The 25,363-nt window shown below is 36.1% G+C and overlaps 1 long non-coding RNA gene across 1 annotated transcript in view; it reads left to right on the plus strand.

The window, feature by feature from the left end:
- LOC140639481 (uncharacterized) overlaps window positions 1-23,994 on the plus strand; it is a 34,870-nt gene extending 10,876 nt beyond the window's left edge. Inside the window, exon 3 of the long non-coding RNA XR_012036197.1 lies at window positions 23,573-23,994. This is a non-coding gene — a long non-coding RNA (uncharacterized lncRNA). The remainder of the gene's footprint in view (window positions 1-23,572) is intronic.
- Window positions 23,995-25,363: the final 1,369 nt, after the last annotated feature.

A 25,363-nucleotide genomic window follows, 5' to 3' on the forward strand; every position in this document is an offset into this window, starting at 1 on the left:
ATTTTAAGCCAGGTCCTTCAGGAGGCTTATTCAGGTCCCTAAGCCTTCCAGGGTGGACTCTGGAGAGAGTCTTATAGCTAGAACCCTGGGAGCAAAGCCATGGGCACTTCATCTATGACTTTGGCTTCTATCACCTGCCTCATTTCTTCAGAGTATTCGGAGGCATTTCAACTTTGATTTTGGTCAGCACTTGGATTTCCTTATTAAAAATGCAATACTTCCAAAAACTTTGGCCGTCTTGGCTCTGGTCTACCTAGACATTGCCAAAACCCTCCCCCTGGAGCCAAGACCTGCTGTCTTCCAACTGTTCTTTTCAAGACCTGTTCTCTTCAACTATCATGTTCTAAACTCTGCTGATTAGTCTCCTTTGTCCATGTTGACCTCAAGAGACAGGAAAAGCCAAAGCAGATTGGAAATATGATACCACTCATCATATTTCTAATTTTTCAATTTTCCAGCAAGCTCATCAGTATGTATCATTTTCTTCTTTTTCTTCCTTCTCCACTTCTCACAAAGTTGTAATGATTATAGACAGAATATAATGGTTTATAAATAATGCTCATATTTCTTGATTCCAGGAAATTATTTTTTTCTGAAATAAGCGCCCCAAACAAAATAGTCTTTAATGATTCCATCAAAGAAGGAAATATATCCTTTATAATTGCCTAATGATGGTACTTCCCAACATCATTAACACAACCTAAATGAGGCATAAACGAAATCATGTTTTCAAATACTTTTGTACAATACCATTTCTAAGATGCACTGCATTAAAAAAAAAACCCTAAAATACTAGAGTAATGTTTTAAAATGTTATAGCTAGTAATATGGACACTTAATTAAAGCTGTTGACTAATAGACTATCAAGGATTTTTTTTCCTTTCAATCTAATGATTGGTCAATACTTTTTCTCATTTTATTATTAATTTGTCTTATCAATTAATATGTATCATTGAGGTATGAATGATAAATCCATTTAATTCCACTTAGGTATCATGAACTGAATCATGTGTCAATCCACTTAGTAAATTCACATAAATTCCTTAAAGCATTGTAGTCAGTAAATAATTTATAGTAAGTTAGAATTTAGTAAGTTGCATAACTGTTCATCAGGGAAAGTGAAGATATTCTGGGTATTATTTTTTTAATATTTATTTATTTATTTGAGAGAGAGAGAGAGACTGGGGGTAAAGGCAAAGGGAGAGGGAAGGAAATCCTCAGATAGAATTCCCACTGAGCAGGGACCTTCACTCACTGCTGTATCCCAACACCCGGAGATCATGACCTGAGCTGAAATCAAGAGTCAGAAGCTTAACCAACTGAACCACGCAGGCACCCCTCTGAGTATTATGTTTTAGAATAAATGCTTTATATACAGAGGTCTGACTGATGTGATATTTTAAAAATAAATAATTTTTTAATATCAGGCAGAACAAATAAAATCTATGATACATACTTAAACCATAATGCCATTAAAACATGCTCACTAAATGTCCTCTTTGACATCTGGCATCAACTTATACACACATTTAGCTCCCCAAGAGGGAAAAATCTGCACTGACATTTATGTTGGATTATTTCCAAAATAATATCTCATATTGTAAGCCCATTCTTTTGATACATTCCCTACTTCCTCAACTCAGAAAATTAACATATAACCAAATTGTGTTGTATTTTCTTGAGAACTTATAACCAATGGTATGATTTTATTGTGTTAATTTTTCTTTAAGATCTTAAAGCTAGGGAAAGAATAACAATTTTCTCTACCTGATTAAGCAAAAGTAAAAAATAACCCTGACAATTCTACTTCTGTCATTTTACTTATAATAGCCCTTAAAAACTCATGTATTTATCTGCATTTTTCATATTCCAATTTGAAATGCCATCACAACAAGGCAGGTACTGAATACTTACATTTAGAAAAAAAATTAAAACAGATTAAAATATATTCCCCCAACTGAGAATTCTTTCATCTTTTCCTCCATGATGGAAGCATCTATGGTTTTCTTATTTTCTATTGTATTAAGCACAGAGCCTGGTAGTTAGTAAGAGTTCAATGATTATGTTGCATGGATAATGACTAAATAACCAATTATAATTTTCTGATCAGCTTTTATATAAATGCATTAGCTACATTAAGATCATAGGAGCTTTTGGTCACTGCCTCCTTCACTAGACTGTAAAGAAGGGTCTTAAGTGCTGGGACTACATTTTATTTTTGTTGCTTTATGCATAGGAAATACTCAATAACTCCTTGTTAAATGGAAGGTGATTTCCAATAGCTTACCAAGTGATAACAGGCATATGTCAGCAGATTTCACAAAAGAAAATGAGACAAAAAAAAAAAAAGAAAATTTATGGTATCTCGAAGTGTTATATGAGATACAAACATATGCTTGTGTTTATTAATGTGCATTAATATATTAATATTTTAATAGATGCATATATAAGCCAATATACATACTAGTTTGTTCTTTGGTTCTTTTGCCAAATTAGCAAATTGAAATCAGAAATACTTGCCTCTGGGATGCCTGGGTGGTTCAGTGGTTGAGTGTCTGCCTTCAGCTCAGGGCATGATCCCAGGTCCTGGGATCAAGTCCCCTACAGGTTCCCCACAGGGAGCCTGCTTCTCCCTCTGCCTATATTTCTGCCTCTCTCTCTGTGCCTCTCATGAATAAATAAATAAAACCTTTAAAAAAATGCCTGCCTCAATAGGTGTCATTATGATTCTGAAAATAATAAGTAAATAAAACAACTTTGCTACACTGTATAGTTGTATACTCTTACAAAATCCACATATTTACTGTGTGTCTGTCTCCATATAATAGTCTAAGAAGAGTCTAAATAAGAGGAGATGTTAGCTTGGTCATCTTTGAAATTCCACCTCCAGACTTAGTGTATACTATGCTTTTCAGAATAAACATTAGAGAAGTAAATTGGATTACCATGGAGAAAGACTTCTTGGATAGATGATTTACTGATAGGTTGACTATTGAAAAACACAACATTATGTTTTCCTTGATTGCAAGAGTATCTGTTTAGTAAAGGGCAAATTGGCACATGGATTTGTAAACTGCTATAAATCTGATTCAAAGTACTAGTATTACTCAAAAAATCTCACCATTATATACTCTTTGAAATATCAACTCTACCTAGAAAATTTTCTCTTTGGGAAATAACCAATGATTTTTTAAAAAATAATTTAGCTACAGCTATTCTACGATAGTATTATTATAGTAATATATACTTGAAAACACCTGAAATAGCCAACATATCTTGGTTGCAAATAAACTAAGGTAATCCACATAATAAAATAAAACATAATTATATATTATGTTATAAATGAATATATATTAACATGAATATGTGCTCATGAGATGTGATTAGAATAAAAAGACCATCTATAAAACTACATATATACTATAATCTTCTCCCTACCAAATATACAGTAATAAAAATATTTATAAAAACCATAGTCAAAATTATTAAACAGTTATCTCTGATTATCTGTATTTTTCAATATTTCCACAATGAACATGTTGTATAATAAAATATAATTGTGTTAATGATAAAATATAGCATTTATTTGGAATGGATTTGAGGTATCCTGAAAAACACAAAAAAGAAAGTTTCAAACTACCTATAACGTAATCACCGAGAGATAAACACCATAACATTTCATATACTTATCTCCAATCTTTCTATGATTAAATATATATTTTAACATAGTGAAATCAAACTGTGACTTGGATTATATCTGCTTTATAAATATTATATCTCACAAAATGTCCTAGAGTGTAAGACTCTGAAAATGTGATTTTCCCTGGTTGTATAGTATATTGTGTAATTTTATAGATCTTTGTAATACTTTAGGGTTAGATATTTGAATTGCTTCCAGGTTTCCACTACCATAAAGAATATTAAAATGAGCCCATATATAGATTTATTTTTGCTGATATTTTCTCAAAATAAGTGTCCAAAGTAGTTTTGCTAGTTTAAAGAATAAGCACATTTTAAGACTTGAAACACATATTACCAAATCACCCAACTGAAAACCTGTGATACACATCAGGAAAACATAAAAATGTTTATTTCTCAGCCTTGAAAAGAACTCCTTAAAAGTATTTCTATGTTTAAAAAAAAAAAAAAAAACCTTTCTATATAAATACTCATGAGCTTGATTTTTTTTTAAATGTGAACTTAGTGAGACTTTCACTCATGTCATAGCCCCAGTCTGAAACCACTGCTAAAAAATTTCTTAGGCATTTACCCAGTAAGTTTGCATGTAAATTCATGCATGTATTTATATATACAGAGACATGAATCTGTGGATGTGCATGTATGCATGTGTATATATGTGTGTCTGTGTATATATACGTAGACACACAATACATATATACTATTACATATATCTCTTTGCATTGTGTGTATGTGTTCCTTTACCAAAATAAGCATGTTACTTCTTATTCTGAACTTTTCTTCTCATTCAGTAGTATTTGTTGCCAAATCTTTCTATATCAGTGTATAGATCCACCTAATTCTTTTAATCATTTTCAAAATTTTGAATAGCATTTTAATCTTTTTATGCTATAAAGTATTTCATGATATGGATGTACACAACTTATTTAAGTTTCTTATTTATTAGCATTCAAGATGCTTCTAGAAATCATTTTTTCAATATTTATAATACAATACACAAAAAAAGAACATAATTATACGTGACTTGGCAGTGGAATGTGTCAAACTTTATTGGTCATTTGACTTCTTTCATATGTGTTAATTGCCTGTTCTTGTATATATCTATTTTTTATTAGGTTGTTAATCTTTTCCTTGGTTTTTAGGAGTTCCTCCTATATGTAGAATGACTTTTTGACATATAACTAAAATATATCTTGTCATTCCTCTTTTTGTTTTTATTTTAATATATATTTTGAATTTATTTTCCCAAACCTATCAAAGTGTTCCATAAAATTTTTGTCTTTTTTATTGTGCTTGTAAAAACCTGTCTACCCAAATTATGTTATCATGTATATTTTCTTGAACTTCCATCGTAAATGATTTAAACAATTAATTACATTTCATTGTAAAGCCACTTTTCTGGATTTCCATAATATGATAGCAATAACTTAACTGAAATAAACGGTAGATTTCATCTTATGAAAGAGGCCACAGATATGGTGCCATTTCTCTGTTCTACATTGAGGAGACTTGCTCTAATCTACTCTTCATCACTGCTGTTAAAAAAAAGTTAATATAGTCATTGAAAGGGTCATGTAATTTTTAATGGGGTAGCCTATAGCCATGTTCAAATGCCAGATGAAGTAATTACATTCTGCTTATAAGCAGTAGCAGTGTAATTTCAATTAGAAGAGCATCAAATGGACTGATATAAACCTAAGGGTTTGAAACCCACTCAGGTCACTAGAAAATAAATGACACATGAGAGTGCAGATATGCTCAGAGGTAAAATTAATTTTTAGGCTGTTTCTGATAGCCAAATGTCCATGACCTGCTTCCATGACAGATATGGAAAATAGGGAAAGTGGTAGGAAAAGGGATGAGGGGGAAATGTTAGAATATATGAAATATAATAGCAAGACTTACAAGGTCTACTCCACACCAAACACTGCTCTGAGGTCTTGACATACATTAAATCATTGAATGCTCATAATAACCCATGAGGTAAAGAGTATTATTGTCCCCATAACATAGATGAAGAAAAGGATGTGATTAGGTGATCAGAAAGATGAAATGATTGCCCAACTCACATAATTATGAAGGGGCGGAGGTAGCATTTGTTCCCAGACATCTAAGCTCTAGGATGTGTCCCCCTCCACTGAACTATCTTGTCTCTGAAGTCCCATTTTTCCTCATAACTCTGAACAGCATCCCCAGAAAGAAGTTCTTAGCAGTTGGTCTATAATTTTCCATTCTCATCCTTGTTTACTATATTCTCCATTCAATAATTAAGTGAGTTAATATTTATAAAGTGCCTAAAAGAATGCTTGGCATATAGTAAGCAGCATATAAATTGTATTAATGAATAGAATAAATAAACTCAATTATGTGTGAATACTTATTATGTTGCAGGCAGTCTGCCAGACACTGGAAATGCAGAGTTGAACAAAGGATGTAAAATCCTTATTCCCTTTGACCTATAGCAAGGTAGGGAAATAAAAAAACAAAGTAAATTTTTACAAATAATTATGTCATAATTCTTGTGAAAGTGCCATATAAAGAAGTATGATCTATCTTGAGGACTCATGGGAGGAAGACATAATCCAGATTAGAACCTAGCTCAGGCAAGACCTGGGAACCAAGGGACGATAAGGAAGCAGGCAAAAAACAGCTGGAGTGAGAGCCTTCTAGGAAGAGGAAACTCAGGTGCAAAGTCCCTGAGATAGAAGGGATCCTAGAAAATCGGAAGGTCCTGGAATAGAGCCATTACATTCAGTTTATATTAAAAACAAGGTGGGGGGGGTGGCATTCAGGAAAAGTAAAGATGGGACCTCAGCTCCCCCAATGCCTGTCCTTGTACATGCTTCAGCTTTTATTTCATTTCACGACTCTGCAACACCTAATGCTGCAGACCACCCACTTCTGCTCTCACCAACCTTCCTTGAAGCTGCTCTTTCCTGGTGCTCTTGGTGGAGCTCTGACCACATTTTCTCTCCCTTGCCATGTTGAGCATCCCAACGTTCCAGTCTCGAATCCTTTCTCTGACACTAATACATCACCCAGGTGATTCCATCCAGTTACACCCTCACTGCCATCTGTTTCTTGGTGGCAACCAAATCTGTACATACAATTTGATTTTCGCACTGAATTCAAAAGGCATGTATTTATATATTCAGTCCCTATTGTATGGTATCACTTCTTGAACATCTCCAAATTAATATGTCCAAACCTGAACTCACGCATTCCCTGCCAAGTTTCCTCCTCTCAATTTCAGTTTTGTTTTGTTTTGTTTTTTAGATTTTTTTATTTATTCATGAGAGACAGAGAGAGAGAGAGAGAGAGAGAGAGGCAGAGACACAGGCAGAGGGAAGCAGGCTCCATGCAGGGAGCCCGACGTGGGACTCGATTCCGGGTCTCCAGGATCAGACATTGGGCCGAATGCAGCACTAACCCGCCGAGCCACCCGGGCTGCCCTCAATTTCAGGTTTTAATTAATGACACCACTGTTCACCCAGTTGCCCCAGCCAGATACTTAGAAATTACTGTCACTTATTTATCTCCTATATATCTAATCAGTCACCAAATACTATTATATACTTTCTTCAAATCTCCTGAATCTTTTAACTTCTGGCCAGGCCCTTCAAGTTCTTCTTTTATTTTTTTACTGTATTCTGCATTGCCATCCATGCACTTTCCTTATCATCAGCCTTGGCTCTGATTATACCCTTCGTAACACTGCCATAGTGATCCTTCAGGTCTGTAATGTGTTTGTATCTCTTTTTTTAAAAAAATCTGTTTATGACTCCATTGCCTATAAAATTACATCAGAATATAAGGGCTTCATGATGCAAGTTCCATGCTCAATGCTCTGTCTATATTTCTGGCCACTCTTCCCCTTTATGTCAGCTCTCATTTCATTAGAAATTACATTGTTCTGTACAATTAAATTGTTTCTGTACCCAACTATGATCTTCCTCTTCAAGGGTTTTGTTTTTTTATTTTGTTTTGGTTTTTTGTTTGTTTGTTTGTTTTGTTTTGTTTTTTTGCAAACATTTCCCTCTGCTTATCTGTCAATATTCACCAGGATAATCCCTCTGATTCTGTAAACCTGCTATGAGCCAGTCCTGGAGCAGGACTTCATTCTTCACCTGAGTCACATCCATTTCTACCCTAACAAGGCTACCATGATGATGCTTTGAGTTCCCAGTTATCAATGCCAACTATGACCCAAATCCAATAGTCCTGAAGTGACTCTGTGTTCCCCATTTCAGAGTGTACCAATGTATATGGTAATAACTGCCCTTGGGGAAGGACTTGGGAAATCATGGTTAAGTTCACTTGCCACTGTTTCAGCATCCCTTCTCCTGGATACTGGCCTCTCCTTCAGTCAATGAGTTCTTAGATGGGGATCCCTGGGTGGCTCAGCGGTTTGGCGCCTGCCTTTGGCCCAGGGCTCGATCCTGGAGTCCTGGAATCGAGTCCTACGTCGGGCTCCCGGCATGGAGCCTGCTTCTCCCTCTACCTGTGTCTCTGCCTCTCTCTCTCTATGTTTATCATAAATAAAAGTAAATCTTTAAAAAAAATGAGTTCTTAGATGGAAAGCTTACTTTCAGAAACTGAAAAAATTTGTAATATATGGATCAAGCTTCTATGCATAGATTTCCTCTAATATTTTTTAAAACCCAGATGGTATCATTTACATGTTACAAATAAGAAAATCAAGGCTCAGTGAAGTTATATAATTGGCCTAGCCAATGAAATGTAAGGACTGCACCAGTATTGGAAAGGTCTGTCTCAAAGAGTCCATTTTCCTTCTACTATCCAATATAAGCTCCATACAAACAACATAATCTGACTCAAAAATATATTTACCCACGAAGTTCAACTACATTCCCTATAGATCTAAACCTGGTCCTTTTATATTAGTATGGTAAAACAGCATTGGTTCAAATTCCCATTCTATCCCTTATTAATTTTAAATCATTGTTTCTACAAATCAGTTTTCTTATTTATAAAATATCAATAACAAGTACATATATGATAGAACTTTTGTGAGGATTAAATGAGCTCAAGTATATAAAGACTATGGAGCATGTTAAGAGCATTCAGTAAATATTAGCTATCATCAATATCATCAAGTTATTGTTGTTATTACTAACATTGAACACTATATGTAAGGCAATTAATACAGTATCTGCAAAAAAGTATTCCTGTTGTGACATTATTTAATATTATTAATAACTAATTACTAATATTTGGGGAATATATGATGCTTTAATGCTTTACAGTAGTATACTTATCCCACAGCAAGTTTTCAAAAATGTTCATATTTAATGATGCTTTAAAGTATATAACAGTAATATATACATTGTTGAAACTTGAACATGTTTGCAAAATTACAAATGTACCTTCCAATGCCTGAACTGTGGGGAGACCATCACTGTGCAAATGAGAAAAATCCCTGAAACCATCCTCAGGTACGTCCTCAAGTGTGGATGTCTGTGTCCATCTGGTCCAATGACCTTAGAGTTTCTGCAGCTTCATTCAAATTCACCAGCTGGGGCCAATCTGATCCATCACCCCAGTTCACAGACCTCAGCACCTCAACCCAAATCTAACAGTAACTATTTTAGTACCTGAACATGGCAAGAGCTTTATTTTAAGTCATTAAATGTAAATTCTACCAATGAAAATCTTCTCTCTCTTAATTAAAATTAACAGAAAGCATGTCCTGTTTTGAGACTTGACACATCAATGGATCTTTTCTGTTTGCAAAGGGGTAGGGTGGGATAGGAATCTGTCATACTCTTGCAAGCACCACTAAGCTGGAAAATTCACTTTGGCCAGAACCTCATGTCCATATTGGCCTTATTTTAGCTTGCAGCAGTCTGCATGAATGACAATAATCCCATCAGAATTATTAATTTAGCATAAATTGCATAACAGACTCCTAGGTGACAGTAAAAAGCAACCCAACGAAAACAGCAAAGAAAGCCTTTGTTCTGTTTCTAGCTGGTATGTAGAAACACACAGACACAGTACTATCATTGTAGTCACCCCAACCATGAGGAAAAAGCCATATAATCTATTAAGTAATTCTTTTTCTTGAGCCAATTGAAAGCTGAATTTGGGGATGCCTGGGTGGCTCAGTGGTTGAGCACCTGCCTTCGGCCCAGGGCATTATCCTGGAGTCCTGGGATGGAGTCCCACATCAGGCTCCCTGCATGGAGCCAGCTTTTCTCTCTACCTATGTCCTCTGCCTTTCTCCCTCTCTGTATCTCTCATGAATAAATAAATAAAATCTTTAAAAAAAAGAAAGCTGAATTTGAAAATTAATAAAGCGAACTGATTTCCAGAGTGCCAAATTTCTCTGAGGAGTGGGGACACACACACTCTTTCATGGGACAAGAGAGGGAAGCGCTGGTGTCAGAAAGAGAGACAAATGCAGTCAGCCAGAATGTTAACCAATTCCTAAAGTTTGAATGGCAAATCAGTTAAAAATGGAAGCCCTTGGGCAAAGGAAGTATGAAAGCACTCATGAATAAGTTTTTGGTTTTTTTGTTTTTTGTTTTTTGTTTTCCACAAGCTGCATCAAATGCTCACAAAAAAAAAAAAAAAAAAAAAAAAAAACGACCTAGGGATTTCTGGCAGGGCAGGAGACTGGAGTGATTTTCCCTCCATGACGCAGGTGTGCTGATAAAGTCAGGTGCCGCTGGCAAAAGGATACAAACCTCCCTCCCAAGTTCCAGGACTCTTCTTGCATGAGAATCCCACATCTGAAGCTGGTAGTTGGGGTGAAGATCACACACAGAGACCCAGGCAAAAACCAGTTGCTTCTGATGGAAGCAGAGAAGAAATTCCATTTGCTTCTTGGAGAGTAGGAAGTTAAACCTCTCGGGTCCAGTGTCTTACACCCACCAATACCAGGCAGAAGTCTGCCACCACTGGAGGAAGGATAGAAACTCTCCCCCCACCCCAGAACATTACAGATACTACGCAGAATTTGGCTGCCACATGAGAGGTGTATGCAAGCTTGCTAGGGCTGCCATAATAAAATCAAATTCACCAGCTGGGACCAGTCCACACTGAGTGGCTGAAACAAGCAAAATGTTTCAAGAGGCTAGAAGTCCAAGATCAAGGTGTCAGCTGGGTGGGTTTCTTCCTAGGGCTGCAATGAAAGAACCTCCCCCATGAGTCTCCCTGAGCTTCCAGGGATTTGCTGGCAATCTTTAGTGTTACTTGGCTTATAGAAACATGGCCCTGAGCTCTGCCTTTATCTTCACATGGCATTCTCCCTGCGGGTCTCTGTCCCAGTATTCTCTTATAAGGACATAAGTTACTTTGAATTAGAGCCCACCCTAATGGCTGTATCTTAACTAAATATGTCTACAATGACCTTACTTCCAAATAACATCAGATTCTTAGGTAAAAGAGGTAAGGACTTCAACATTTGAATTTGAGAATGGGAGACAATTCAAACTATAACAAACAAAGCAGATGCAAAAATGTTAAGGAAGCTCTACTTTTGAGGCCCAGACTCATAGGATCCTCCTAATACTGAGGCGGGAACAAAAGACTAAAGATCCCTTCCTGTCTTACCATGACCCTAGCACCAAGTAATTAGAAGTCATTTTTAATGCAAGAAAAATTGAAACATATAACATCAACATTGGTGAAGTAAAAGCAGTGTTTAGATTGAAATGAATAGCATTAAACACGAATGTTAGAGAGAAACATCTCAGATTAATGAACTAAGCTTCTGTTCTAGGAAATGAGAATAAGAGCAAATTAAACACAAAGCATCAGAAGAAAGAATAAAATAGGCACCATACATAAAAATTAGCTTGAAGTGGTCATAGGCTTAAATGTAGAGAAATCCAAAGGAGAAAATCTTTGTAACATTGAGTTAGACAAAAATCTTCTTAGAGCACAAGAAGCAAATGTATTTTAAAATACTGATAAATGATACTTTCTTATTATTAAAGACTCCTATTATACTGGATGCCTGAGTGGGTCAGTGGTTGAGTGTCTGCCTTTGGCTGAGGGCATGATGCCCATGGTTTCGGGATCAAGTCCCATATCTGGCTCCCCTTTGAGAGCCTGCTTCTCCTTCTACCTGTGTCTCTGCCTCTCTCTCTGTGTCTCTCATGAATAAATAAATAAAATCTTAAAAAAAACAAAAACCTCCTATTTAAAAAAAGAAAAACATGCTTACAAAAATTAAAAGACGTCTGACAGACTTGGAGAAAATACTCACCATATACTTTAATGACATATAAAGAACACTTACCTCTCAATGAGAAAACACAAAGCCCAATTTTTAAAAATGAGTAAAAAGCTTAAACATTTTATCAAAAAAGAGATACAAAGAGTAAGAAAAAGCATATGAAAATATGCTCAATATCAATAATCATCAGAGAAATTCAAATCAAAACTGCAAAATAAAAATAAACTGGGACGCCACTGGCTACGAGATACTAATGACAAAGACAAGAGTACCAAGTGCAGAGGAAGTTGAGACTGTACCTGGAATTCACATGCTTTGCTGATGGAAAAGCAAAATGACACCTTCACTTTGGAAAACCACTTGGCAGTGCTTTATACACGTACCTAACGTCAACCCAGCGAACCAACCCTTACATATTCACTCAAGGGATATTAAAACATCTATCCACACAGGACTGAACATTCAAACAGCTGTTCACAACAGCCCCAAATTAGAAACAACCCCAGTGTCCGCCAAGTGGCAGGTCTGTGCAGTAGGAAAGTACCTACCATAAAAAGGAAAAACCACCACAATACGTAACAATAAGAATGGATCTGAAACTATTATCTTCAGTGAAAAAAAGCCAGGCATAAAAGGATAACTACTAAATGATTTCCTTCATATGCTGTCTAGAAAAGATGAAATTCCAGGGATAAAAATTAGATGAATGGTTGCCAGGGCCTGGGTGTCGGGAGAGGGGACTTATTCCAGAGGAACATAAGGGAATTTTTCGAGGTGCTGGATTATGGGCTATGTCCATATATGTTTGTCAAAATGCATGAACTGTGTATTTAAAATGGATAGATTTTAATTATTTAAAGTTTACCTCTATTAACCTTTAAAAACATTTAAAAACCACAGCAAAGAAATCCTTCCTATGAAATATTTTACATAATTAACCAAAGAAAGTCACATAAAGGACTTCAAGCTGGACTCTGAATAGATGATTGTATAAGACTATTTAATTACACCATCTCTTTGTGCTTGAACAATTTCATTCATTCAATGTATATCGAGTTTCTGTTATATACAGTGGGTATCAGGCCTACTTAATTAGGGAGGAAAACCAAGACACTGGGAAGACTCCTGACTTAGCCATATTGGATTGGAAGTCTATGTCTAGACAATGTAGAGCCTATATGCCCATGCCTGGTGCAGTGTGAGACTGGGGGAGGAGAAACCAAAGAAAAGAAAGTACGTGGAGCATTAACCCTTCCTGGTTCTCAGAATGTTTTCAAAGTGAAAATTTACTCTTGTTTCCCACTTTCTTTAGCTGTCTTCACATGGCTAACTTTCACTGCTTCCAGCTGGAAATTCAAGCAGGTCATGATTTTCCCGGTTATACATGGTTAATACACCATTCTATACCTGCTCTGAGTTGCAAGGTCAATCAAGATTTAGACTCTCCAGTGAAAAACGTAAACACCTTCTTCAATTTTCATCCCAAGGCAATGTGTCAGATGCCAGTCAACTGCAGATTTATCAGCTGCCTACAGGTGCATATCACTTGCCTTCAGGACAGGGATTCTCACTGACTTGTCTAGGCATATACCCTTTCTTCCTCATTTACCACCCAACCCACATCTAAAATTATAACTGATCTCCTCCTCAGTGGGATAATATGGTAGAAAAAGAGGAAGGCAGAGCAGCACATTTTTATTTGACTTCTAAGTAAATCAGAATGAAACAAAACAAAAGAATGCTCCTAATAGCTGAGAACTCACAGGAAGCTGGCCTGGCAACTTACTTGGTACCTGACATAAGCAATTTCACTCAGTATCAACATCAGAAAAGGTTATGTCTTGACTATGATGGGAAGAGACACAAACCACAGCACTAGACAACCATAAAGAGGATGAAACATTTGTCTTGCCTGGCTAACAATGTCAGTGACAGCTCCATCCCACTTTGCTACTCCTACTCCCTTTATAAAACATGCTAAGAGCCCTATCATCAAACTACCTCTTGCTTTACTGATAGCTTCCAATCCAGTACAAGCCTTCACTTTCTTAAGACCTCTCCAAAGTCACCCATTAAAGCCAAACCCTATCACAAGCATATCCTACATGCCCTTATCCTGATTGGCCCCACAGTTCCTTATGGTGTAAGGTTTCCCTTACGACAGCAAGTTATTAAACCTAGTGCTGTTTGACCACATTACTTCTTCCCTGGCCTTCAGGGAAGATGGTTTTATTCTCTTTGAGCCTGACAAATACTCAGAGCTCATTCTTTTTCTTATGAACACAACCATGGATTCCTTGGAGGACTTCATGTTGGGTCCATCCAGCTGAAATACTTGTTTCATAGAACGTATGTTCTTTTCCTCCATTTTTTTCACCCGTAGTCCTTGTTTTTTGTTTGTTTGTTTGTTTGTTTGTTTGTTTGTTTCAGAGTTCTGCTCCATATAAAGTCTCTCTACTGGACTCCCAGGAAATTCTTCCAGGAAGAAGTTGAAAGATTCAAGATGAAAATCTAGATCACTCGCATGCCCAGTACGTCTTAACTCTGATCCAAAGGAAAGGGTCATGAATCCTTTTTTCCTCGACACATTTTGGCAGAATAGTTCAATCCCATCATAGCCATAGCTTTTCCTCACTCATCCAGCAAGTCCATTTACCAACCCAAATATCCTGCAACCTGGATCACCCAGGTCAGAGGCAGGCACCATTGCTTTGCATACCCCTACTCCAGGATATTCAAAACACAGCTTTTCCAAAGAGAAAAGCCCCTGCATTTCTCATTCTATATAAAACTGATCCTTTTGTGGGGTTTAAGACTGTCTTCAAAGCCTAGAAATCAGAATTTCTACTTGTTAGGGAGTTATTTCTCACTGGGATGGTCACATCTATTGCATGCAGTGCCCAGTGCCTTGGTCAAGAGCATCTATATAAAATCCTATCTTTTCCTTTGTCACTATAACCATTTTAATACTTCCACTTTTCCACAATTTATGGAACTCAGAAATTCAAAATAGAACTTTTCTTATTCTTTCCCTGAACTTATATGTTTTTTTTTTATTCTGATCTCCCATTTCCAGCAATGGCACAAATTTTAATCTATATGCTTTCACATAAGTTCAGTGTCATATAGCGATTATTTTTCAGACAAATCAAGATTATTATTCTAATCCCACCCAGGTTCATAGATGCCATTTCCTTCCCCACCTATCCTCTTTCCCCAATTCTATACACCCTTTATCCACTGCCCATCCACACCAGGCTGGGAGTAATGTGCTTACATGAAAGTCTGACATGTCTGGTGGGAAAGTCATGCCTCCTGGTTTCGTGGGTTTCTTTACAGCCAGGGAGGGCATCCTGCTGTTCTCTGTTCCTGGGATGACCATCTGATCTGTTTCCTGATGTAGCTGCTTCCCTGCCTCCTCACTGGCAACCCGTCCACAGGAAACTTCAGAAGGTTTCTTTTCATCTGATTGGCAGCCTCTTTGGATTGAAGCTTCACCCTGTATCCTACTCTGAGCTTAAAGGAAATTAAGAATGGTTTGATGCCAGTCATTTTGGCAAGATGGCAATGGCCTGGGGGAGGAGGCGGATCTTTCTTATTAATTTCCTTTAAAACCACTCCTCCACTTTTTTGTTGTATGTTACTAAATGGCCCCACCCAAGCCCTTCACTCACTACCTTTGTTTTTTCATTCAGTGTCCATGTCCAGTCAGTCAAAATCCTCAGATCAGAACGTGAGAGACACCTTGTATTTATTTCACCTGTTACCACTCTTTATGCATAGACTTGAATCATCCTTATTTTTTAATAAAATACAATTATGATTTACATCTTTTAAATCTTTAAATCTGTCTCTACTGATTTTTAGGAAATTCCAAGTACTTGGCATAAAATTCACTTCTTACTCTGATTTCTATCTCCCTCTCTAACCTTATCTATTATCCTTCCCCCATATACACCCTACACCCTAGTTTCCAAAAAATGTCAGACTATTTCACTTCCCCTTGCATTTGTTCATACTCTGCTCTCCTTCTGGATTGTTTTTCATCACTTATAATGAATTTAAGGGTGATTTTTACAAATAGGAATGACTACTGAGATGTTTTTATTTTAAAAATTAATGTTTGATTTATTAAACTTTACCAATTTGAATTCTTAGTCCCTTATTAAGGTTTTAAGTCCAGCTTGTAAATTGTATTCTGTGTATAATTTTAAAATTATACACATATTTTAATATATACACAGATTTTAGAATTATTTTTAAAGAATTTTTGAATAATTTTTGGTCCTTTTTGAAAACTTTTAAAATGGAGCATTTTCCGATAATTTATTTTTTTTCAAAGATTTTATTTATGTATTTGAGAGAGGGAAAGAGAGCATGAGGCAGGGAAGGGCAGAGAGAAAGAAGGAGTCTCAAGCCAATTCCACATTGAGCATGGAGCCCAATGTGGCACCTGATCCCAGAAACCTGAGATCATGACCTGAGCTGAAATCAAGAGTCAGATGCCCAAAAGACTGAGCCACCAGGTGCTCCAACAATTTAGTTTTTAATTTCGTTATATTTTCATTCTTCTTTAACTATTTTACCTGACCAAATACAAAGCATATCTATTTTTTAAATCAATTAACTAATAGCTTTTAGTATAAGAAACATCACTTTATATTTTGTTGTTAATTTAAAATAACATATCATTTTATATCGATCCATATTACTCACAGATTTCTTATTTGTAAATTTGCCTATTTGCTGCAATTTGCTTTCAACTCCAAAATAAATGTCTGTGGCTCATTCAGAGTCTTTCACAGGCACATGAATCTACAGATCAGGGAAATTTTTGATTGCCCACCTAACTGAAGGCAAAGAAGATGACATTCTGCATTCTTGTTTCAGTTGTCATACTGTAAATACTGGTCTATTTAGTGTCACATTTTTTTGCATTTTTGTGCTTCTGGTAGTGATTTCTCTGTTTAAAATGGCTCCCAAGCACAGTGTTCAAGTGCTGACTGGTGTTTACAAGTACTAGATTATTATGTGTCTGACGAATAAGCTTCATTCAGACCGTTCCTGGCTGTTGCCCATGAGATCAATGTTGAAGAATCAACAGTATATATTAAATAAGGTGTCTTTAAATAGAAACAAAGAAAATAGGGTTATGGATTGATTTATTCATGAAAAGATGATCAGAGGTCCACAAGAACCTAATCTTGTATTTCGTCTAGGAACAACAGTTCAGTATCTGCTAATTCAGAGTTCATAGTGACATATAGAGAACATAACTAGAACATAACCATAACTCCAAAAAAGGAAAAAACTGCCAGTTAAGCTGACATGCCATTGATTGAAAGATACATCTTGATTTCAGAGATAAATGTGTCTCAAAATATGAAAGATGTCTCAGAGTTGATAAACTAAATGATAAATATTTAAAATAATTCATTATTGATAAATAATATTTATAAATCTGTTGAGTTAAAACTATAATTAGAATAACCCTTGAGTTACCTGGGTGGCTCAGTTCAGGTCAGCAGCCAATTCTTGATATTGGCTCAGGTCATGATCTCAGGGTCCTGAGACTGAACCCCCATGTGAATCTCCCCAATAGGTGTAGAGCTTGCTTAAGATTCTCACTTTCTCTCTCCCTCAGCCCCTACCCAACTCTGCACATGTGCCTGCTCACTCTTAAAAAGAAAAAAAGAATCTTCCATTGGTGGACATAAATCTATAACTGACTTTAACTCAAAATAATAAATCTAACTCAGCCACTTAATTATACAATTTAATTTGGAGATATCATAATAGGTCAAAATCTATTAAAATTATAATTACAAAAAATAACCAATACATGCAGACTTTTTCATAATATACATTTTAAAAATTACGTGGTTTTTAAGGATTTATTTATTTATTTGAGATACAGAGAGAGAGAGAGTACAAGCAGAAGGGGCAGACAGAAAGGGAGAGAAAGAAACCCAAGCAGACTCCACATTGAATGCAAAATCTTATGTGGGGCTTGATCTCATGACCCCGGAGACCATGACCCTGAGATCACAATCTGAGTGGAAACCAAGAGTGGATGCCTAACCAACTGCACTACCCAGGCACCTCTTTAAATTTGTGTTTTAATTTTAACTGAGTAGCTTATAGTACAAGATGTTTGAGGTTTGTTGAATTCTGGTAGTGTGCCAAATGCCCAGGAAGTGGACATTTGTTCCTTGCACTTTGTTCCTTGATATACTTTAACCACCCCCAAGGTTTTAGCTTAAATTTCATGTCTCAGTGATGTTTACTCATGCTATCAGAATCAAATTCTATCTTCTTGCCTTCATCTCCATGAATCTATCCCATTTTATTTATGTCTTTAAAATCATACTAAATATGTAGTTATTTATTTAGATGTATTGGCATTCCATTATGTGGCAGACATCAGTACTTATCTTTAAATCATGAGAGTTGGGATCCCTGGGTGGCGCAGCGGTTTGGTGCCTGCCTTTGGCCCAGGGCACGATCTGGAGACCCGGGATCAAATCCCACGTCGGGCTCCCGGTGCATGGAGCCTGCTTCTCCCTCTGCCTGTGTCTCTGCCTCTCTCTCTCTCTCTCTCTCTCTCTGATGACTATCATAAATTAAAAAAAAAATGATGAGTGTCTCACATAGCATACCTACATAAGCAGATACTTCATACATGTGACTTGACTTTTTTCTTTTTCTTTTATACCTGTTATGTGCCATGTCCTTATGCTAAGCACTGAGGATAAAATGTCAAGTGATGTTGGCCTTGACTTCCAAGGGCTTGCAAATTAAGAAGGTAGGCACATAAGCTATGCTAGAACAAACAAGAGGGTCCAAATCAGGTTGAGGTGTTGAGATAGGAGAACGCAAGACAAAAGAATTTTCCAGGAGAGCAGAATTTGAAGTTTGCTTGTGAGTTAAGTAGATGAAGAAAACCTTAATAGAATGAATCCATAAGATGTGGCTGCTTGTCAAAAAAATCCTCATGAGGGACGTCTGGTTGGCTCAGTGGTTGAGCATCTGCCTTTGGCTCAGTTTATAAGCTTATGGGTTCTGGGATCAAGTTCTGCATCAGGCTCCCCATAAGAAACCTGCTTCTCCCTCTGTCTGTGTCTCTGCTTCTTTCTCTGTGTCTCTTATGAATATATGAATGAGGTCTTTTAAAAAAATCCTCATGAGTTATCAAAAATCAACCAGTTTTAAATAAAAGAAGTTTATAGTTCTAAATTCATGAGCCAATGTGAGATTTAATCAAACTTGAAGTCTATATTATTAGAAGTATAATTGAATTAAATGCACATCTTGTTAAGGAAGAAGTTGTAGAGAATGATGCCTAGGTTTTGGTTCAAATTTACTCACGGAGGTAATTCATTTCTTTTCCAAATTAGAGAAAAGAAGTAGAGTTACTCTGTGCCATTTGTTGGTTTTGGAGGAGTGGGGAAGACACTAGCCAAAGAAACTGAGAAACTTGGAGCAGAAGAGACAACAAAATAGTGTAGGGAACAATTCATAACTTCACCTTATAAGAAAATGCTTTAACTTTCTATTTGGTTAAAATATCAGTTAGAGCCAGAGACTGAACAGCCGCCAGGTCCTTGCCTCTGACCTCTGTGTATAGTTCCAGCTGGAGGGAAAGCTACCAAAGAAGCCTGGTCCATGGGCAGAATTTGTATGGCAGTGGTACTCGCCTCCTTAAGAGAAGCTAGAGCCTTAGTCACTTGAAAGGTAGGATGCCTCCCTCAACAATTTCAGGATTGTGCCTGCCAGCCAGTACCTTAAGACCTGCTAGGGCATTTGGGACCAGAGATGGTGCTTCTGAGTGCACATCCCCAGTGCACAGTCTGTGATAGACAGATATGCAAACCATTCTACTAACACCATATCATGACCTGAAGAGAGGTGAGGTGAGTCTGGAGTGAGGTGGAGGACAATAGGAACATTTCACCTACTCTGTAAATATCTATTGTCTGTTTGAATGTTATATAAGAGAGATCATTTAGGAAATAGAACAAATGAGCTCATCCACTCCCATTTCTTGTTTCCTTCCATAATTGTGGCTTCATAAATGTTCTTGCTTCCTATTGTATTTATAGAGGGTGCTGTACTCAAAACATTGTTTGGGGAATTCCAGATGGTTCCTGAAACCATCTCAGCAATTCCCACAGAAGAACTATAGGAGTAAGGGCACTTCAATTGGAGGAGATCCACTTTTATAGATATTTCTTGTATGGGTTGCATTGTAACATTTCATTTGACCAAATAGTTCTGTGATCAAAAATAGAGGAATAAAAAATTTGACAGTATAAACTATCATAATATTGATCCTTAATAATAATAAAGGGCTATGCTTTTAATATAGGAAATAATGACAAATCTCACTGGGTTCAGATTTGCTTTCAGTTGATTGTCCAACACGTTTTCATAAAACTACATAATTCTTAAGAGTCCAAAGGATTTCTACGACTAAAATTATTGATATGGACAGGTCTTAGAATGCTAGAAAAACTGGACTAATAGTAGAAATATAAGACATATTTCACAGACATAGAGAAACAAAACAACTTTGGAGTATTTTTTTTTCTCTCACAGTTTTTGCAATAGGAGAAAAAAAAAAAAAGATTGGCAACCGTTGTCTTCAAAGCCCTGATCCGTTAATACAACCAGCTAAATATAAACATCAAACAGATAAGAGTAAGGGCAAAAAATGCACTACATTTGCAGAGAAAAAAAAAAGTATGAGAGAACATGCCTGCATGTTAAAAATTAATTTAAAGAATGGAGAGAGTTAAGAAAGTGCTTTAAAAATAGTTGCCAATAAATTGAGTTGTTAAATTTAACAGTGACCCAGAGTACCTCGCTTCTTCCCAGAATTGACATCCACTTTTTCTCCTTTGTGCCTCTGATTAATGTAACATTTATAATACATGGAGAAATCGTGGGTGTACAGAACTATAATAAGCTGAGGTGCCTAAATCTTGTAAAGATTCTATAACCAGCAGCTGGAAACTGAAATTAGGATGAAATCATTTAAATCCAAATAATGTAACTTCCCTAACATCTGTCAAAGACTTGGCTTTTAATCTTATGATTGGAAATGGGTATTGCCACATGAACAGAATTTTCCTGGTAAACTCTGTCATTGTTGAAGTTAAAGGTAATTTTATGGTGATTTTATGGTGGAATGTCAGTTGATTTTCTGAAGATTACACTACCCAGGGACAGAGGAGACACCTGAAAAGCAAGATTTCTTGTTTTGTTTGCTTTGTTTTATGCTACTTGCTATGAACCCTAAAGAGCTCACTAAAGAGGAAGAAGTATTTCTGGCTTCTGCATGGAATGATGAAGAGTTTTGCTCTGAAGAGGTTACAGAGAGTCAGGAACAGATTCCTTAAGACCCAGTGGGTATTCTCATGGAGAGTTACCATTCTTGAATGTTTATCTTTTCACCTTACCTTTCTTTCCTCACTGCGCATCTTCCGGAAAATCTGGAAGATCAGAAGGGACCAGTTAGATGGAAGCATATTAAAATATTAAATTAAAACTTTCTTCCTAAAGTTGTGAAAAAATAAGGAATAATTTTATCATAAGTATGCCACATAAAGTATTGGAGACATAGATTGATATGTATTAGGATTCTCCAGAGAAACAGAACCAATAGGAGAGAGAGCTATAGAAAGAGAAAGATTTATTGTAAGGTGTATAATAGATATATAAAGAGATTTATCACAAGAAACTGAATCATGCAATTATAGAGGCTGAGGAATCTCACCATCTGCCTTCTGCAGGCTGGAGACCCAGGAAAGCAGGTGGTATAGTTCAAAGGCCTGAGAAACAGAAGGCTATGGTATAGATTCCAGTCCAGTTCTCATAGCCCAAGAGCCAAGAGCATCAAGGGCAAGATCACTGTCCCAACTCACGCAATCAAGCAGAGAGCCCTCCTCCCTCCACCTCTTTATTCTAGTCAGGTCCTCAACAGATTGGATGATGTTCTCCCACACTGGGGAGGTCAATCCACTTGAGTCAATCTACCAGTTCAAATGGTACTAATCTCTCCCAGAAATACCCTCACGGACACACCCAAAAATTATGTTTAACCAACTACCTGACCATTCCATGATCTGGTCAGGTTGACACATAAAATTAATTACCACACTACACTAAAAAGTTTGTTACTTTTCTAAAATTCAAATCTGTGTATCTTGTTTTTTTGTTTTTTTGTTTTTTTTTCTAAATCTGGTAACCCTGCTAGCCACATAAATAAAGTACGTTTGTGTATTTGGTGACATAATAGTCACAGCTATCTGATTGCATTTCTATAAGAAATACTTTTTCCTCCTATAAAAACAAAGTGAATTCAAAAACAAATTATAAATAAATGAAAATGATTGTTTATTTTTCATGTTATTCATATAGTTTTCCCTCAACTAATTCAGAAAACAAGCAGTTTAATTCTAACTTCTTTAGATGACACAACTTGGCATAATTGGAAAAATAAAAAAACACTGATGATTCACTGAAATTGTAATCAATACTTGTAATGACTTCAAGATTCATAGATGGAGAATATTTCAAAAACCTCCAGTATTTTCACTGTAATTTTTCTATTTCTTTATAAATATCATCGTAGCTCTGAGAAAAAGTTAATATTCCCAAGCTTGGGGGGCTGCAAAACTTTCTCTTTCCAATAGGAAATGCAGTTTTAATTCATTTATTAAGCTTTAATAAATCTCTTTTCCAGAGGTACACTCTGCTCCATTGGGTATCAAAATCTTGTAACAGCTAATTATGGAATGTGAAGGTTATATATTTTTCAGCCCAATAACTGTAAGATGCTAAACAAAAGATCAAAAGATTAGTTTTAATAAAACTCAATAAACCAAAAAGTGTAAATAACATGGATGAAGAAGCTTTGAAATGTCAATATGGTTTCTATATGAGATTTTACTTCTGTTGTAAGTAAACCAGAAAAAGAATTTAGCCAAAACCAATTTTCACTAGCATTCACTGAAAACTTCTCTTAGATTTAAACGCTGGATACATTATATGTTACTAACACAGTTTAAAAAGTAGAACCTACTTAATGTTGCCTAATTTTATAGTTCTTAAATTATTTTCCTTATTCAAAAGTAAAATGCCTCAAATATGTAATGTTAAATATGTAAAACCTCTGTGTCCCCCATAATAACTGAAAGAAAAATAGTAAATTAGAATATTTTTAACAATAAGTAATTGTTAGAAGAAGTAAGTCATTGTTAGCTGAAGTTTGCTTTGTAATTACAGACCCAGAATTTAAAGAGAAAATGTTTTGCATTTGGTCTTAAGTAGACTAACCACAAATAACCATAATTCTCTATAAATGGACTGACGTGCTGAGTACAGCTTTATGCCACGCAGATCCCAGCTTCCCCCAAGGGAGCTAAGCTACACTTATTCAGTAGCAGGTTACACTTCAGAACCTACTGGATTCTTACTGACACAATACACACACCTACAGCTGGGGCCAAGAACAATCTGGAGTCAGGCAGAGTAGGAATTACAGTGAAGAGCCACCACTCCCTTAACTGTGGGCCATCAATGGAAAATAAACACAAGGAGGAGGAAGGAGCCCCTTCCTATTACAACCTGAATTTACCACTTTGTCTCTTGGTTGTTCTGCAGAGGAAATCATCACTACAGAGCTTTCAGCAATGCCTCAGGACCTCAACTCCTAGAACATGGTAGTGCACAAAGTCAACCCATTCCAGAAAGTATACTGAGTGCAACCTGCAGAGGAGAAGCAGATGCAGGTCGCCTGGTGCATCATTGAAGCAGAGATTCAATCATATGTTTAAAATAGTCTTGCTCCTTGAAACTCTCTCTCTCTTACTGTTCCTTAAATAAACCTGTATCATCAAAAGCCAAAATGTCAAGATAGCTGAGAAAATACTTGAGCCACTGAAATCAGTGTTAAAAAAAATAGTTTAAAATATATCAAATATCTTAAATGAATGTGCTATTTTCTTAAAGATTTTATTTATATATTTATTTGAGAGAGAGAATAGAGTAAGAGAGAGGTTGAGTGGAGGGGGAGCGGCAGAAAGAGAGGGAGAAGCAGACTCCCCATAGAGCAGGGAGCCTGATGTGGGGATTGATCCCAGGACCCTGAGATCCTGACCTCAGCTGAAGGCAGATGCTCAACCAACTGAGCCACCCCAATGCCCGAATGCAGTGTTATGATATCACATTGAAATTACATTTTTAGTTTTCCAAAACCATAAAGTGGCTAACCAGAGGTTAATATACTTTTCCTTTTTTAACAAAATTGTATTGACAAGTTTTTAAAAGTTTTTGCTTTTAGGCAGCTGGGTGGCTCAGTCAGTGAAAGCACCCGGTTCTTGGTTTTGGCTCAGGTCATGATCTCAGGGTTGCCAGGTGGAGCCCAGTGTCAGGTTCTGTGCTCATTGGGGAGTCTGCTTGTCCCTCTCCCTCTGCTCTTCCCTCTATTCTCTCTCTCTCACCCAAATAAATAATAAATAAAATCTTTTTTAAAAAGGTTTTGTTTAACCCTTATTTCTCTTCTTGAGATTCTACAGAAATGAATAACAACAACAGAATCATTTTGGATTCAGTTGAAATTTTTTTCTAATTAAAATGTATATAATTTGAGGCTTTGTGAAATGTAACCCCCTTAAAGCTGAAAAGAAAAAGATCAAAACAATTCAATATAAACATGAAAAATATTGTTATATAATATGCATTATATATAATCATACAAATATTTTATGTAATTAATATATGATAAATATAATTACAAAAATATATCAAAGTATAATTATGTATTATGTAAAATGCAATACTGTACTACATAAAATTTGCTAAGATCTTGAGTGTTTTTATCACAATATAATAATAATAATAGTAATAATAGGCATCGGAGAAAAATTGGGGAGGTGATAAATAGGTTTATGGCCTTGATGGTGGTGATGGATTCACTAGAATATACTAGAATATACACTCATTCCCCAACTCTTTGAGTTTTATACAATAAATATGTACAGTTCTACATGTCAATCATATCTCAATAAAGTGTTTGTTTGTTTGTTTGTTTGTTTGTTTAAAATAATGCATGTAGCTGTCGGAAGATTGATGTCATGTCACTCTGAGACTCCCCTGGTCTTTCCTTACTGAATTTATAATTACTTAGTGTTATAATACATTATATTTCTGTATGTGTCAGTGGTTAAATCTCAGGTTATTTATCTTGAAATGGAGTTTTTAGTAAGTAACACCAATAGGAAAATAATAATACAAGTTTAAATAATACTTGACTAAAAACAAAACAAAACACTTTATTGAGCCTCCAGGACCAGGAGAACTGTAACATGAGCCCTGAGGCTGGGAGTGGGAGGTGAGTAGAGGGGGGGGACGTTGCTTTGGGGCTTCCTCAGAGCACCTTCCTCACATTGTTTC

Source organism: Canis lupus, chromosome 9 (genome assembly GCF_048164855.1).
Source record: "Canis lupus baileyi chromosome 9, mCanLup2.hap1, whole genome shotgun sequence".
NCBI classification, from domain to species: domain Eukaryota; kingdom Metazoa; phylum Chordata; class Mammalia; order Carnivora; family Canidae; genus Canis; species Canis lupus.